The sequence below is a fragment of the Rhea pennata genome, chromosome 23 (assembly GCF_028389875.1).
Source record: "Rhea pennata isolate bPtePen1 chromosome 23, bPtePen1.pri, whole genome shotgun sequence".
NCBI classification, from domain to species: Eukaryota; Metazoa; Chordata; class Aves; order Rheiformes; family Rheidae; genus Rhea; species Rhea pennata.
In genome coordinates this window covers 3,779,838-3,798,462 of record NC_084685.1, presented here as the reverse complement: position 1 = coordinate 3,798,462, position 18,625 = coordinate 3,779,838, and positions in this window count along the sequence as shown.

Sequence of the window (18,625 nt, the reverse complement as noted above, 5' to 3'; positions counted from 1 at the left end):
GCCTCTCTAAAAATATTGCTTGCTCACTGCAGGGCTCTGGGTCAGGAGCCCTGAATTTGTTCCATCTGCCTCCATATATTAGATTAGAGTCCTTGCTCTCTCTTCTGCTTGCATCTCTCTCCACGGGAGCATGCATATACTCGGCACTGATCATTTGGTTTTGTTCTGCAAGAGAGTCCATCTGCTCCTGTCCTGTGTAATCCCATTTACAGGGATTCCTGGGTTTGAGCCCTGCTACCTGCTCTATGACTGGCATTTTTTGTCTCCCCCTGCTTGCTTGCCAAGGCTCAGCACCATCCTTGGGAGGCCTCAGTCTCTCTTTCTGATCTTTTCCTTTGCTATCAGTTCACTGATCCACACTGAGAACATCTAAATGCTCTCTCTGGCTGATGGAAGGAGGTGAGGACACTGGGCAAAACCAGACTTAAAAATGATCAGAGTCATCCTCCAAGGTTAGACAAACCCAAGCTTGGTCTTTTTTGGTCTTTTTTTTCCTGCACATGTACAGTATGTATCACTTCACTCCATGGAAGACAGTAGCAAAGTCTATGTTTTCGCCAGTAGCTACTTCCAGCAGATCAAAGCAAATCAGACCACAGGTTAGTGGATTCTTCAGATTACTTTAACTGTGGGGCAGGTGATGTGTCTGACTCTAAAATGTCTTGATTTGTATTTCCTCATGGGGAAAATCTCAAGCCACTCTTGGTGATTCCAGTGGATGCTTTTACCTCCTGGAGGTTTCTGATGGTGGCTCTTAGGAGTTGCTTTTGTCAAGAAGTGGTGGGAAGTGGGCAAAAAGGCTCTTCTAGCCTTTACCCTGGACTGCACCTTGTTAAATAAACTGGGCAGGAGAAAGCCTTCAGTGTAACACAGCCTTAAGAGCTGATGATACCAGGGAACCCGATTACAACATGAAAATCCCTCTGCAACAGGCATGCTCTAACCTGGCTGAGTTTAAGAGGAGCCACAGAGAACGAGGTTCACTTTTATCTGAACCATCAGCATCCAAGTGATGGAAAGTAGTGCAGCTATAGGATCCCATCTTTCAACACACCTGGGGCCCCTGTGAATTCTAGCTTTGCTCAGTGACTGACTTTAATCCGAGCAGCGAAAACTGGTCAGGAGGGAGGGAGGGGTTAGGAACCAAATTGTAATTCATCTTGCAAAACACCTGCAATGCTAAAGACTGAGGGAGAAGGTTCTGCTTCTGGTTGTACTGCATGACAGCAAAGCAGAGTGTCTCCGTTCGTGTCAGTGTACTGCAGTGTTTGAATTACTACCCTGATGAGCGGAAGCTTGTACCTGAAGGGAGGACGCGGTGTGAAAAACACAACCTACCTAGAACACTGGGTCACTGAGTTCATAACATCAGTATCTAGTCAGCACCTACAGATTGTTTCTAAAGCTCATTATTTTGGAGAACCGCTGCACATGTGAGTGGAACTCCTTACCTGAGAAGCCTGTTACATTTTCTTGGCGCTGACAAAACATGCGCATTGCTTGGCTACCTTAATTGATGCACGATTGCAAACTGAAATAGATCATTTGTATTTGTGTGCGTTCTTCAGTGCTCCAGCTGAAGTCATGGAAATCCACCTTTCGGAAAAACCATCAAAGGCCAAACAGCCTCATCCAGCATGGCAATTAAAGATATTTTTCCCTACCCATGCAGAGAACTTAACCTCAACTCTCCAGCAAGACTGCAGGACCAGGTTTGAAAGCGCCGCAGCTAGACCGCACCCTAGCCAGAGTTTGCCCCATGCCTGCTGTGGAGGGCCTCCACTTTCCTGGGGAAGTGACACCAGCCTTCACATACGTGAAGAACTTCTCTGCAACAGCTTGTATAATAAATGAAATCCTTTGTACGAAAGGAGATCAGCCTGAACAATTTCATTATAGATGCCAACAGCAACACTTTAGGGTGCCCTTGAGAGTCACGTGGGTTTCGGGAGGTAACGCTGAATCTACGAGCGGATTATCCAGCATGGTCCCACAGCGGCCCGTATCCTTGCGCTCCTCAGCAATAAACATAGGTGAGCGGCGAGGACAACAACATTTCCCTCCGCAAGAATCTAAGCATGTCGTTTTATTCAGTCTGTTGCTGTAACTATGGCTGCAACATGCTGAGACCCAATGGAGGCGCCCAGCACGGGGCCCCAGGGAGGCTCTAACGGCAGAGGTGAGTGATAGAAGGGGAAATAGGTTGGAAGAGGTGAAGAAACGGGCAGCGAGCTGGAGGGAAAGTGTCCTCAGCCAGACGGGAGAGTTAGCCTCACTAAAGGTGCGATTTATTGATCTAGATTTGGTTATCTAAATCCAAGGCTGGGCTAGGCTATCTATACAGGCAATGGAGACAACCTGGCAGCTCTGAGGGCAGTATGTCTTCTCCTCTAAGGACAGATACTTGTTAGGCCAGACGGTTCACTCAACGCTTCTGTTTTGAATATACCTCAAATTTCCTCCTAACACTTTAAATCAGTAGTGTAATCAAAGCCGAATTAAATCTAACTCTCGACCTGCTGGAATGAACAAGGAATGCAGTTTGCAAAACATGTTTTGTTTGACACCAGCAACGTAACTTTTCAGAAATGTCACGCAGCTGCGCCTGGAGCTCAGCCAGAGCTGAACCAACACTTCGGGAAGTGAGGTGAACGCGGACAAAACCAGCCTTACAATTTGGATTTGTGGCACAATTTTAATTCTGAGTTGGGAATTCCTCAGTAAACGCTTTCAGAAACAGTTGACTTCAGCAGTGCACTCTTAATTGGCAGGTTTAGAAAAATAGGAAGGATGCTTTTTTTTCTGATGCCTTTTCCTAGAAATAGACATTCTAGTATGTGCTTAATGGCTTCAATTAAAAAAAATGGGAATTTTCTAATTTTTCCACTGAATGCTGTATACTGTAGTAAGTGATTTTACGTTTGTTGAATTCTGTATTTGTGCAGTGCCTGGTGCAATGGAACACTGACTACGAAAATGATGATAGCAGCAATGAATTAATAATAATTACAAAACCAGGTCAAAGTTTTTTCTCCCTTTAGCTTTCCTCTAATTATTTTTTTGCATCTTGCCAGAAGTATCTCCTTTTCCACGAGAAACTTCAGCTTCATATGAAAGCATTGGCTTATTTTTTTTTCTTTTTCTTTTTAACCTGACTGTCAGGATTTAAAAGGAAACAGGGAAAAAAAATCAAATTTCTTTGTTCAAAGAAAGTGCATAAACTCCAACTGCGAATTACAAATAGCCCCTGGGAGTGATATCTAGTGATTAAAGAAGAGCAATGGAAGTCAGGGGGTAATCATGTTAAGTCAGTGTGTGTCTTTGAGTCCTAGAGTGTTTGAAAGGGTAGGGAAGCTTATGACTTTGTTACTAGCAGCATACTCAAGGGTAAACATTTATAAACAAGTTTAGCCACTTCTAATAGCAGCCATACTGCATTCACCTGCTTCTTGTTTACACCAAATACATGACCTGACACACTGCTAAATTCACTGCCTCATTTTTCCTGTTGAATAGGTAGTCTATGAAATACTCCCAAAGGGATTTTTATATAAGGGTATGGGATCTGTACTGACCTAGAGACAGGCATTAAAATATGTATGTTTGCTTCCCATTACCACAGCAACATCTTACGGGAACGGGCATGTGGGTGACCCATCCCCTTCTTCCACTTTATGGGTGGAACTCCCTAGCCAGATTTTTCTACCCAGGTAGGATTTATCTGGATTTACCTTACCAAGGTGAACTACCTAAAAGTTGGCCATAAAGGCAAAGTTCTTCCAAGCACTGATTTATTGCACCCTCAGGTAGATGTCCAGCATACACAGGATAAACAAATTGCTTGTTTTTCTCCTTTGACTTTGCGAGGAGCCTGAAACGACCAACTTAAAACACTCAACTTGTTGAGTGCGTTGTTGAGTGCTCAAAAACACAGCAGGACACCCAGATGGATCACAGTGAGCAGGCTCAGTGGTCTGGGAGAATGGCTGAGATACTGACAGTGCCACTGGGGCATTTCCAAACGGAAATAGTTTCGAGTTTTGCAATGCTCTATTTTCTTCATGAAATTTTTGAATTTCTTGGGGTACGAAAAAAAACTCTCCTATTTCCTGATCCAGTGCAAGTTGAGATCAGAAATTCTCTTTGACAGCTGTCCTATAATCACAGGTGCTGATTATAGGTAAGCCTGGTGTAAGGCTGTTTCAAGGCCTGAGTGTGATCCAGTAACTTCTATGGAGATGCTCCTTCAATTTACAGGTCTCTCTAAACCATCAGTTGAAGCTCCCTTTCCCTGACAGCTGGTTTTAAATTACAGGGGAAAGGTGTAAGACCAGTGTCTCTACTTATTGTGCCTCAGGACCAAGCCAAGGTGGGAGGTCACCTTATTGCTGGAACGTGGCCTGTCAAGTTGCTCTAGAGGAGATGACTTCCCTTGCAAGCACAAAGTCAGTACGCAGATATTTCTGACTTTGCTCCTTGAGCGCCTGGGTTCCTGGAAACCTCCCTGTCACTCTCTGATCCATTCTGCTATTGCATTAAAGGACAGCAAAGCTCTTCTTGCCAATAGTGCTTGCGTGCATGAATAAACCATAAGCCACGTGACCGTATCAGCAGCCTGCTGCTACTGATAGCAAGCAGGACTTTGCCTCAGCTGACCAGGCTGCCTTCAGCTGCCAAGCAGGGCCTGTTCGACAGCAGTTCTGCAACACAGCCTGGACTCCCATTTCCACACTGTCTCTTAAAATCATCTTATGGTGCCTCAATAGGGTGTTACAGGGATTACTCCGTATTTGCACAAGTGACCTGGTAGTTTTTGAGGAGAAAACATCTGTTACAGAAAAGAACTTTGCAAAGTGGTTGCAAGCTGTTGCCTCATATGGGGCAGGGTTAGCACTGCTTTCCTGGGTGCTGTAGGCCAGTAGCTCCTAACATTTTGGTGGCTGGACTTTGCTGTTGCTGCTGCTTTGCTGCCCCTCTCTCCCTCCTCTGCATCCTTTTCCTCCCTGCTTTCTCCTTTTCCCATACTAGGTCCCCAGTGCCTGTTGTCAATGCCCCTTGTTCCCAAGTCCAGCAGTGTCAACACAGGGCCCCTTCCATGCCTGTGAGGTGACAAAGTCCAAAGTTGTGAGCAGTGACTGCAATATGCAGAGCCAAGAAGTGTCTCACAGAGCCCAGACTGAGAGGGCCCAGAGTATCCACAGCTGTACAAGGAGCTTCTGGCAGAACCTGCAGTCTGAACTTGATGATCAGTCTCAATGGCTCATCAACAGATCCTGTTAATGACATGCTGGATCTGTTTCTGAGGACTGAAAGGCTGGAAATGCCTGGAAACAGCTAGATGCTCCTCTCAGAGCCACAGCACCTCTACAAACTGAAGGGGTTAGTGTGGTTCCTGCTGCTATGGCCGCACATGTGCAATTTCGCAGCACGTTCTTCTGACACTTTGGTATCGCTGTAACATCTTGCCATGCCGCCAGATACCTCACCTGGTAAGAGAACTACGAGCTCCCCAACACTTATGCAATACTAACTTGATATCTTAACCTACAGTTCTGCTGTGTCTCCTGTGGAGAGCAGCAGGAGGTCCAAGCTGATGTCTTCATCTCGTCAGAATCAAATGTACCTTATAAAGATATGAGGAATGTCGAGCGCAGACAAAGACGAGATGAGATCCCACCTGCCACCCAGATAAGGCAGTAAGAACCAGAGGTGCAGCCTTGAACCCATGCCAAGCCCCTTCTGGTCTGCACATTTTAGGATTGGCCAGAGTAAAATATGCAGGGTGTGCTCCGACTGCTATCCAGAGGGAATCAAGCAGATCAAGTCAATGCTCTGCCTTTGTGCCCCTCATTACAAAGCCTCCCGCTAACCAAAATTAATGAACTGAGTAAGTGTCACTTCAGTCCCTGCTGTCCCCTCATTTCCTTATCTCTCCTTTCCTTCTTGCCTTGTCCTCCTCCTCACAGCCTCATCTCCTGTTTCACCTCACATCTTTCTGTCCTCACCTGAATCCCTAGTTCGGGATTCTTTTTTTAGGAAATGGGTAATTTAATAGGCATACCAGTTAAGAAAAGGTTTTTCCTTTCTCTCTCTCAAGAGACATTTTGTCTGAACCCGAGATCTCTGCCATCCTAGGGGACAGGAACATAAAATAGGTGTTGTCCCCCCGCACCACTTGGGGAACATGGAGGGTTGTGAAGCTCTTGGTTTGACATTAGAGCTACAACTACATGCTCAAGATCAGCTTCTCTCTGTGGCTTGCTGGGCACGACAGCATCTGTGCAGGCCTTCAGCCAGCTGTAGGCACCAACCAGACCAGCTAAGTCCCTTCTTCGGAGGGCAGTTCCAAGAAGGATGCAAATACTAGTTCTCTGATTAACCCTCTAAAAATATCTCTTTCTTCCTCTTGACTGTAGCTTTCTGGGCCTTACCTGGAGTGGTAAAGGCCCAGAAAACCTGGGGTGGTGAAACTCCTGATTTCACCAGCTCTGGAAGATGCCTGGAGTGCTCTGAATGCCCAGACTGCTTCCAGCTATATGCAGATAAGGCAAACTGGGGAAATGTCTTTATTTTTATTTCCAGTGACTTGGTTTCATTCCTGAATTTTGTATCACTTCCTGCCAGACTGTGTGGAGTTAAATCCAAGGAAGCAGCTGCTGAAGAATTAAGCAAGAAAAGTAAAGCAGACGTGGATAAAACAGCCTACGGTACATAGCTTCAAAGCATTGCAGAGAACAACGGCTGGACTGTCAAGGAGGGGAAGATTTAGGGCCAGCTCCACCTGGGCCATGATGTCCTACCCTTTCCTCACATCAAAGGATATTTCTCCCCCATGCAGAGCGTAGCCCACAGGAAAAAAAAAAGAAAAAAAGCCAGTGGGGGGCAGAAGGCTGGATGGATGGAGACAGAAGCTGCCCACGATATGTTAGAGAGAAATTTGACAGACTGGGAAGACTTTATTCAAGAGAGGCAGCACAAATCTTGCATGAAGTACAAGCTGTTCCTCCTGACTCAGGGAGGTGGAACAAACAGGATCCATCCGAGCTCTGGATGGAGGGGTTAAACCTGGCTGAGGGAAAATGTGTGGGGGGCTTGCTCTGCTTTGCAGCGTGACCCTGCCTTATTCCCTTTGGGGGAATAAGTCATGCTTTGCTTTGACAGTGTTGTTTTGCAGGCCATGGTCTGCAAAACAGCCGTCACGAGCTCTCAGAGGGCAGCTCCGGTGTGCTCGGTTCCCAGACAGACCTGCTGAAAAACTGTAAGCAAGGTATGTACTGAAAAGTGGACTGCAGAGCCCTGGTGCTGGAGAGGGAAAGGCTTGTGGCCTCTCATGGGAACAGCTGTATTCAGTACAGAAATGGATGCAGTGCTCTAAGGAGGAGCATTGGGAAAGTCAGCCTGCAGCCCTGCTTGGGAAATGTAATCCTATTATGGGCGGATTATTATACAGAAAGTAGAAAACATGCTCATGATTCCCTGCTTGCTCACTCCATGAATGCCGGGAGGACCTAGACAGGAGCTAGTATGTCTTTTCAGTCCTAATGCAGCGCAACAGGTATTTGCAGCCCTGGCAAGAGAAGGCTTTTTGGGTTTTGAGGAGCTGTCCAAAGGATGTGCTGCCCTGCCTGCATGTGTCGTCTGCCAGCATGAAGGGAATCCCCCGAACATACACCTCAAGTGGTGTGGGAAGGCAGAAGACACTGAGAGGTAAGACGGAAGCTGTTGGTGAGGGAATAGGTGTTGGAGGTGCTGATGGACGTTTCTACTTAGGAGTGGGCCAAAGGAAGAAGAGAATGGGCTGAAGGAAAACCAAGAGACGGGAATAATGCTGCAGCATCAGCAGAGGACTGGTCTTGTCCCTCTGCCTTGCACCTCCCCGCTTTCCTGTTGTTCCTGCCCTACTGACCACCAAACCTCCTGGCAGGGCATGGCTGAGCACCTCTGAGGGTTCCTGTGAAAACTGGGCGGTGGCTTTCTTTGCTTTCTCACCTCAGACTGGACCTCCCTAAGGGATTACTCCAGCCACTGGCACTGCCTTCTCCTCTGTGCTGAGCTGCCCTTCCAGCTACTGCAAAGCCACTGCAGCAAATGGAGAAAAGATGGGAGACGATGTGGGCAGGAATAGTTTCATTCCCTGCTCCTTACCTTTGCAAAGCTCTCCAATGATAACAACCCTGTACTTAGTGTAATTTACAGTAACTGTGTTTTAATAGATGTTGTGGGATCCTTAGTCTTATTATGAAAATCCTCTTACAAACAGCAGCTCCTTTAATAACCTGGGCTGCAAAAAGTGTCTATTTACATCTATTTGCATATATTTGCATGCATGTTGCTAATATCAAATCTAAAAAGCTCCGTCTACTTTGCATTTTTAAATTCGCTCATGATCCGGAGGCCTAGGAATTTGACCGCTCACTTCTGGTTACACGTGCAAGCTTTCCCTCAGTGCTAATGAACAGTAACAGGCAGGCTGCAGCCTGAGGACGGGCAGAGCTCCTCGTCTGTGCTGGGCACTGCCCAAAAGATTCAATTTTGGAAAGATCCATGAATCTGTCCTTTGAAATCCCACCTCTGTGACCAAGAGTTGTCTGAGCTCTCCATGTGTCTAAGGATTGTTTACCCACTTGCTTAGCGGCGGATGGTGAATTACAGAAAATGAAGTTGTCACACGACAAATAGTAATAAAAAAGGGGATGTCAAAACTTGCAAAATACTTCACCTTAGAAGCTGCAGGATCATATGAGTGAATATCTAGGTAAAGGGGAATATAGTGTGATTCATCCCTAAATCTTATAGCTACTTCAAGGGATCTTGCAGAGTCTCAGGCAAGTTACTAGACAAATTGTTGGGTGAGACTGCAATTGCTTTGAAAATGGGATTTCCATTGTACTGGAATCGTTGCCATTTCCAGATGGAAGTTAATTCTGGTTCAGAACAAAAAGTACAAAAACGACAAAAAACCCCCCAAACTCCTACAGCCCAGTGAAGCAGGAACTCTGAGTTATGTTCCGCATTTGAAATTGCATGGTGTTTGGTTTCAACATGGCTACATCATCTGAGTTTAATAATTTCAAAACTTATCAATCCGACGAGGTAAAAATGTTGTTTAGATGATCCCAAACACTGCAATATGAAATCTGAGGTATAAGACTATTTGAATTATGATATAATAAAACTGATCAAGAGAAATGAAGTAGAACAATAACACAGAAAAAGCATAGTTTTACTATCTTGAGATACACATCTAGGACACCATCAAAATGAAACGAGGCCACTGAAATGAAACAACTTGACTTCCCATAGGAAATGATGTGTAAATTGACAGATGTGCACAGTGTTTCAATTTTGCGTAAGAAAACTCCAAATTCTTAAGCGTATCATAAATAATCAGGGCCAAAAGCACGTGTCCGGAACTTCCCTTGAACCTACAACGTTGCATCTAGAATGAATTTGCCTGAATATAGCACCATGCTGAGGACCTGGGGTAGCAGACAACCTCTTCGGAGATGAAACACCCTTTACCGCTACCGAGGCAGCGCAAAGTAGGAGCCTGAAATCCTCTGAACATCTTCCACTAACTGCCAGGAGTTGCTGAAACTCCTTTGAAGTCTAACTGGGAAGGTCTTTCAGAATGGACCACATGGCCCCGCCGACCTTCACTCTCCCCTTCCCTGCACTGCCCCTTGCACATGAACCGCTGCTAATTTAGCCCAGAACTCATCAGCGGCTGAGCTCAGTTCGAGAGAGGTGCGAGTCAATCCTGGCTGGCGAGCTTATGGCCAAGGTTCATTAAACTTTCTTTCACCTCTCAGTTTTGATCAAGAGCCGTGGAGGTTCCTGTGAGATGGGCTGTTTCTAGTCCTATTTTTTAGAGTCAGAGAGTCTGGATAGCTCAGATAAGCATCAGGATTTTTTGGCTGCTAATGTGAATTAAGTACAATTTTACAAATTTGAGAGGAGAGCAATTAGCTCTTGGTCCAATAATCTTCATCAAACACAGAAAGATTCTGCGTGCGGTTATTTCCTACACCTGGATCACTCAGTGTTTTTCCAGAAGGTGGACACTTCACTAGCGAAGCTCAGCCCCAGGGAAATAACGCCGATGAAACAGAGACGATGATGTAAGATGCAATAACCACAAACCCAGCAAATTTAAAAATTAAATGTAAAAGGATAGCTTTCGTAGAGACAGTATCTCATGGGCAGTATCACCAGTCCTGCACATTCAGAAAGTTTGTGTCTACTTTGTGAGTCATTAGAACTGCTGAAATATCAGGAGAGTTACAGAGATAACGAGCACGGGGCTCTCTCCATCCGCTGTCTCAGACACACAGCCTGCTTGGTACAGCTGTTCACATTTTCAGACTTTTTCTCCACAGAGGCTGGAAAGGTCCAGTTTATTTTTAAATAGAAGCTGAGATTCCCTGCACTGTAAGTCCTGGCAGTGCTTCAGATGGCTTCTGTGGCTGGGCAAAGTCTTCTGCTCTACAATGATGTGGGTGAGAATAGCAGCCAGGAAACTTTTAAGTAATAAATACACTTTTCTATCAAATTGATGATGACAGGAATTGCCCAGGAAGACAAGTGTGGAGGGAAAAAAAATGTCTGTGCCTCCAGACCCAGGCAAGCTCTGATAGTCCAAAGCTTTTGTGCTGACAAATACAAAGGTGCAGGTATCCAGATCGGCACCGAGAGCTGACCTGAGGATTCAGACATCTGTTCTGCCCCTAACATCCAGCATTCAGCCCTGCTAGGTGTGGTGAGCCCTCGTGCAGTCCCTGAGGAACCATCCAATCTGCCCCATGTCTCTCCCCATCTTTCTTCTGGGGAGACCAGAGCTTGGCTCCACATGGGAATCGACTCACGCTGCTAAAAGCTGCCATTTCTTTCCCTCCCAGTCCGCTTGAGTCAGCTCGTCTCTGTTTTGTTTTGGAACGCCTCACAGAAACAGTATTATGTCCCCATCAATTACCACTATTAGGTTAGTGCCAGCAGTCCAGTCCTTGGGGTGGCGTCTTTAGTGCTATTAAGAGCAAGAAGCAGCGTCAGGGTCTCTGCTCATCTTCTCTCCCTTGCTAGTGAAAGCCCTTACTGGAGACTTCTTTCAATATTTCATTATTCCTCAGACACATGCTCCGGGAATGTCTAAATGCTAGGATATTCTGGAATAAAGTGATAAACAGAACTGACACGGAATTAAGCACTGAATTACCTAGAGAACCAACACCGTTTGTTTGGGTGTATGTTACTGTAGCTGCTGCCTTTGCAGATGCATCTCCACCCTCGAACTTTCCCCAAAGCTCCACAGAGTTAGCAAAAGACCAAACTGAAGTAAGAATAAAATGTAATAATCTCAGGAATTCTGCATGTCCTCTGCTGCTGAATGGATGTGCCTAGCATACACGGCTAGCTGATTTAAGCTAATTATTTTTTGTGTTTATATTTATTAGTTGTGATTAGTTACGCAACAAAGACTATGGGAGAACAAATCATGTCAGTGCAGCTAATTGGAGATAACACAAGAGGTAGCGAAAGCAGTAATTTTTGTATTTTCCGCATGAAAAGGAGACCTGATCCTGCCAGTTGTAAAACCATAAAGCTCTGCTGAGGTTTCCATCTGAGAATATGAACCAAGGGCTGAAAAACAGAGCACTACATGAGTTGCGTCTGATTGGGCTCTGTCTATAAAGTTACTAAAAACCACAGATTTTAGTGAAGCAAAGCTGGTGAAGGGGTCAGAACTACACTGGAATAAGATACTGCAGAAAATGAGATATATGGGATTTTGTTCCTTTTGAGGGAAAGCCTGTCAGAAGCCACCTGACCTTGGATTTTAGGACTCTCTAGGAACTGAATATGAACCTCTCTGCTCATATCCGGGCTGTCAGACCAGAAATATCTATTTCCACAATCCTCTCAGGCTTTGCAGCCTAGATCCGAACATGAGCTTAGCTCTGAGCAAAACACAGTGTGTAAAATGAGCCCATCCCAGAAGCACTGTGCATCTAAGCCACCTCTGGTCACAGCTCTTGCCTCACTCTTTTTTCAAAAATCTAGGCAGTCATTTGCATCTGCCCGAAACAACTCCAGTCTCAGCTCATACTGTCTCCACTGTGCAGGCACAAAGCAGAAGTCAAACTCCTAACTCTTTCCAACATAGGCATCCAACCCCAGGACTATCCTTCTAACACGCTTTGCAGTGTATTGTGGATTTATGTGCCCAGTCCTACTCTGAAGAAGGGCAGTGGCACTGTCCCCACTCTACAGCTCGGGATTAGCCCTTCAGAGCATCTAATGGCAAGGTTTGTCAAGGTCCTGAGTCACCTAAAGATGTAAACACATGCCTAGTGTTATGTCCAGAAAGTCTAATACACCCGATTCTTCCTTTTGCCTATAGTGGTGGCTGTAGGTATTTAAATAGCCTCAAAACCAGACCCTAAGGCTGAGATTCATCTGCCATTTGGCAGGGTGCTCATTAGATAGGTCACCTTCCAGAGGTACATGGCTCTTTCTCATGACCACTGAAGGCACTAAGTGTGACCAGCATTGATTCAGGTGTCTAATTTTAGCCTGTTGGACTCAGGAAAGATAAACTCACCTGCTGGTGACCCTCCTCATGGTCTGAGGCTGAGCCAGGGAGCTCAAATGCTCCAACCATTCCAGCCAAATGTCCTATGAACTGCTGAACCTCTGAAAAGCTCAAGAACCACCCCAGGTTTGGGAGCATCCCTCTGGCCAAATCCAGCGTTCCTCCTCCTCTCCCAAGACACTGCCAGCATTTGCACCTTCCCAGGTTCAGCAGTGAATGAGCTGCAAGCTAGCCCTGCACTGCCCTTCGCTTGCTGTGTGTGTTTGCTCATTTCTGAAGACCAAGCCTTGCTAATTTATGTTAATTGCAATTACACAGGTAGGTGTCTTTTTTTCCTTCTATGTCCCCCCCACATCCTGCTGTGAAATCAAGCTGGCTTTCTAATCTCCTGCAGCAGCCTGCAGCCTACCGAAGCAACAGGAGCCTTAGCATGCAAAGCATGTTGACTGGTTTCCTCTTTCCCCCCTCCCTCCTCTCATGAGGAAGTTTGCAGATTTGGACAGTTTTAAAGGCTGGCTGAGCCACAATTACAATTCCCTTTATTTATTTAGCAAGAAACCACCGTTTACAAGGCAGGCTGCCCTGTGGCAGTGTAACAACGTGGCTTTCCCTCCCCTTCCGCTGTCTCCCATGCACCATTTTGGGGAGGGAACAGCAAAGGGAAGCATTTGTGTCCACCATGTCTCTGAGGTGGACGACACTTGTCATTTTGGTCTTGTGCCGTGGTTCTGAAATGCAAGCCCAAGGTCTCAGAATTAGTGGCATTTAGTCCCTGGAGAAGCGAGGTCTGCTTATCTTCTCTGAGAAAAGGCAAAGCTCTGGCTTTCCCACTTTTCTTTCCCTCAAAGCAGACATGAGGGGGAGATCCTCACTCACAGATTTCGTGGGGTTCAGTTCCTTTTGCACCCCTCAGAGTTGGCTGTGGATGAGCAGACTGCGAGTTAAAATCCACTAATTCATCTCCCCAGAGGCCCCATGGAAGGTGAGAGCATCTGGGGAGCATCAACACTTGAGCTCCAGGAACACAGCATGCCACTGCTGTTTTCCCAAGTTCAGAAAACTTAACTCCTAAGAGTTTGGTGGGCTCTGAGTGATAAGGGAGCTTTCCAAAAATGGCTTTTATCGTAAGAGAATTTGTTTCAGCCACCAGAAATAGCAGGAGCTTTTATCTTCTGTATGACATTAGCCCAGATGCGTATCATGGCAATTGAGATCAGAACTTGACCACAGATACATTATTAGCTTGAAAAATTACCTGCTTTATTTCTGTCCAAAGCATATTTTGCTTGTATGCTTTCATCTTAAAAATAGTAACTTCTAGAAAACCAAGCTTTAATGCCATGTATGTTTTTGCCTTCTTTGGGGAGGGGAAAATGCCACACACTGTGGCATATGCACGGGATTGAGTCACAAGGGAAAAAAATACAGTTTTCTTTCCTGGTTTGATCTATGTACCTCTGTTTCCTGGGAGAGAGGTGAAATGGGATATTTACTTGGGTAAGTATTGTAAGCAGATGCACTCCACTGTGAAATAAATAAAAAATGATATTAAAATTAGCTATGTAGAAGTGATCTGGAGCTGGGCTTTTCATCGGAATCTGGAGTCTTTGTGTATAGTGTGCATAAAAGAGACTATGAATATTCTCACCTATAAAGTTTTCAAATGAAATTTTGGTCCTAGCAGAGACAAAAGCAAACCTTCCTGCTTTTAATGAGGCTGGGATTTCCCTCTGTGCCTGACGGGTCTGCTCTGCCGATCTTGCTGTCGGCTGTGGTTTGTGGGGAACCCAGACACGAGTGGGTAGCTAGCACACTGGGCTGGCACGCGAACCCCCATCTCGTGGAGGGCTCAGCAATGGGCAATCCTGAAAGAACGGAGGTGGAGAGATAGGTGAAGATACAGAACATAGGACACACTCAGAATACAGATGAGGAAATGGTATGTCCTTGCTAATGGTCCGTGGACTCGCTCTGACCCACAGGAACACCCTATCTCTGCCCATGGCCTGGGAGACATTTTCCAACAACTTGCCATCCTCTTTTATGATGTGTCTCTGTCCCTTCCTCCGCTACCCGGACAGATGGGACACTCACTGTCTGACCAAAGACTTCAGTTACCTGCCCCAGCACCCGAATTTCATGTCAACGGCCACCTGTGAGTATCCTCATGGAAAACATGCCATGGGGACACATCCTGCTGCGCAGGATGATCTGGCCATGCAAGGGCAGCTGCATGAGGGGCATGGCAAATATTGGCTGTGCTAGTGCTACTCATCTGGGAGAAAATGTAGTATATGCTCTGGTTTTCTGTATGAGATACAGCCATTTCAGAACCCAATGGCCTTTCTGATCCTAGGTACAACTTAAAGAAGATTTGTGTCTTCCCTAGGTACTATCAGAGACAAGACATCAACCTAAATGTAACCAGTCATGAGAAGGGACTTGCATGATGCTACTAAGAGTAAATTCTGATCTGATCACAGTCTAGAATAAGCTGCAGAAGGAGGATGGCCTTTATCAGATATATATCTGATACTGGGAGCTCACTAACCCATCAGACAACAATCAGCAGTGCAAAAATGAAGATTAGAACAATTTAAAGAGGAAATAAATAGCAATGTTTTAACAAGCAGGGTAATTTATCATTAGAGGGCTCACTGCGGGATGGTGTTCATTCTCCATCATCTGGTCTCTTTAAATAAAGATGGGGTATCTTGCTAAAAGATGCATTGGATGTTATTGGATTCAGAAAAAGAATCACTCTGAAGTTCAACAGCAGGAAATCAGACTTGATGGTAGTAATTGTGTTCCTATCCAGCCTTAAAATCTATTGATCTATGAAAATAATTGCCAGAGTTTACTGAATTTTTCTGTATGCTTGATGGTAGTTAAGAAATACTTCCATCTCCTGTGGCTTGAGCTGCCTTGAAAGAATTTCCTCTTTGCATTGAGTAGGAATTAGAAAGAAAAAAAAAGCATCGATTCAGCATAACCAAAGAAAGATTTTTAAATGGATCTTTGCTCAGCTGTTTGATATGTTTTTTTTTTTTCTGTGCTTGCTCAATGGAATCTGGCTGTCAGGACTACTCAGCATCATCCTGTGGGTGGGCCTGGAAATGCTGGTATGTAAAGAAACATGGACATATTCCCACCTGCTTGACTCAATTGCAAGCCATCATATCACTCTTGCTAAATTGATGTGACTAAAATTGTGGGCATATATCAAGCTGTGTCCTAACCATGGTTTAACAGTAAAAATTGCAATTTTTTTTTTTTTTTTTTTAACATGGAAAGAAAGGCTGGAGCATACAGACCAAATGAGAAGATTTTTTATATTTTCCAGGCAAGAGCCTTGATTCTGCAAGATACTCTGTTCTGTAAGTCATCGCTGTGGGAGCTGAGTGTGCCCCACACCATACTGGAGTTTCTCAACACCTTGCACAATCACCCTCGATAGAGCGGCCCGTGGGCATTTGCTGAGTGCCAGGGCTACATAAATGGCACCGAGACCTTGCTTTGGCCTATCAGTAAAATGCAGATGTCACTCTCTACAGAACAGGCAAAACCTCCTAACACAATGAAATATGCTCACTTGTATTTGGAAGATCCAAAGAACAAAACTGCCAGCTGGGATAAACTGGAAGAGCTCAATCAACATCAAACAACTAGTGCATTTATATGTTGGTGGAGAACCTGGTTCTGGCTGTCTTAACTTTCAGCTTGCGCTCTGTGCAGAGATTCTTTCTAGGAATCCTCGGCTGCAGCCTGAACAAGAAGCTTTTTAAAAGATGGGCTGTTCTCCTGCGCGCTGAGCGTGCTCCTTCCTCCTGCTGAGACCTGCGTGTTTTGTCTTCCCAATTATCACTGTGGAAACTCAAACATGATATTAGTTTAATTAGAGATCAGTTCCTTTTATGGAATGCAAATGCCCTATCCAACTAAATCCCCCTTCTGAAGTTGGCAGATGCAAATTAAATCCTGTGCACTGAAGTGTAATTTGGCTTTGAACACTCTTAAAGGCCCTCAGTGATTCAGTGGGTGGAGAGGAATTAGTCTTAAGCTGCATTTGTTGCTTTCTCCTCCCTTAATTTGTTTATACGAATGCTACTGAAGCAATATTGAATGTAGACAAATTGCCAAGTGACACATGTGAATGAGAGCCAAGGCTTTACTGTTAGTTTTTGGAGCTGTAAATAACACTGGTCCAGTCTACCTGAAATAATGGTAAATAATGGGCCATCTGCCACTTCATGTCCCATCATGTTCTCAGTGACCTGCAGGCTTGGAGCGGCCAAGCAGCCCATTTCACAGTCACGCAAGGACAGCAGTGCTGGACTGAAGTGATTCTGAGTGCTCCAAGAGCACCGTTCTTCAGTGAAATGCTTTTCTTTAGCAGTTAGGTTAGCAGCAGGATGAATGATGTTGGAATCCCCACCCCACTTGGAGAACCCTTTGGCTCCCTCCATGTAGAAGGCTCATTCATGGTGCTATTAGGATCTGGAGTGGTAGAACCTTGAAGAATCAGAGCAGCCCGGTTTTTAGAGAAATACTCATTTGTGACTAACTCCGCCAGTTTTCATGTATAGCCAGCTATGGGGTCACACTTTGAAAAGCTCCCCTTATTTTCCTTCACTGCATTTTTTTGGAAGTAGGTATGTATGATTTTGTGGGCCACAGACTGTAATTTATCAGCCTGATCCATTCTTTATTCTGTACAATTTAAACAAGAGTGATTTTAATGCACATGCATTAATAGTCAGCATTTTTATTCCTTACTCTTACAGCAGACCACGATCCAGCCCATGTACTTTTGATGCACAATAATAGCTCTATAGCTTCTGGTTTAGATTTTGTATTTTCTCCTGTGTTCTTCCTGTCTCTGAAGATTTATCCTGGGTTCTGAATTCAAAGTGCATATTCTTCTCACCAGCAGGCATATTATCACAACATGCAAATTGCTTGTGTCACACACTCATCTCATGGCTTTCATCCAGTACCTTAAGTTTCCTTATCCGGAATAATTGTAAAGCCTCCCACGTGCTATGCTGGAGAAAGGAATTGAACAGGAGACTCTTTGGGTTAACAGGCACTTTGATTCCTGTTCCTAGTTTTTATTGGAAATTGTAACAACTGAGTAAATAACTGCCTTTCCGTTGCATGCTATTGTGGACACTCCCTGCTTATGTTTTATAACAATGACTTTGGATCAAGAGGTTTGCAGCTAAAAGGATCAAACATTTAACCCAGATAAGCAGATTTGTAGAAATTATTGTTATCCAGAGCTGGTTTGATTTGCTAGGAATCAGCAGTCCAGAAATCCGACTGGGATAAATTTATCCTGCCCAAGTGAAATCTGCTGAGGCATGGTACTTACGTTCATAATAGGATTCATTTCTGTTACTTAATATGGTCAAAATGATTGACTGAGAAAAACGATTTTCTCTTCCAGTCTCCCTGCCCTTGAGAAAAGACCCGAAGCCCACTTTCAAGGAGAGTTTGTATCTCCAGTGTAACAGAAATGGAGAAACAGGAATTCAGAACCAAAGAGTAATGAAATGCTGGACATTTAGATGTTTGAGCTGTAGGGATGGGAAATAGGAAAAGGGCAGTGCAAATTACTAGGTGATACTGATCCCAAACCACTCAGTGCGTCTTACTAACAGACATAACATTTCACTGTAGCTGGTATTTGCACAGAGAGATTTCTTGACCCTAGAGATGGACTCATCGTAGCCTGTTGTTTGAAGACTTCCATCTTTTCTATTCTGGGCTTAGCAGCTTTTCGTGCTCTTCTTTCTTCATCTCTCCCCCTCTCAGTCTGGCTCTCCCCTCTGCCTCTTTTCTTCCTTCCATCCTCATAGGCTTTTTTTTTTTTTTTTTTTTTTTTAATAGAAGAACATTATTTTGGTGGGGGGAGGAGTGGGAAGTACTTCTTTTTTGTCCTCTGAAGCAGGGCATCCAGCTCCCTAGGCAGAAGGTCACCTAGAAAGACCTCATCCATCAAGCTGTTCCCATCTTTTAATCTATGAATTGGCC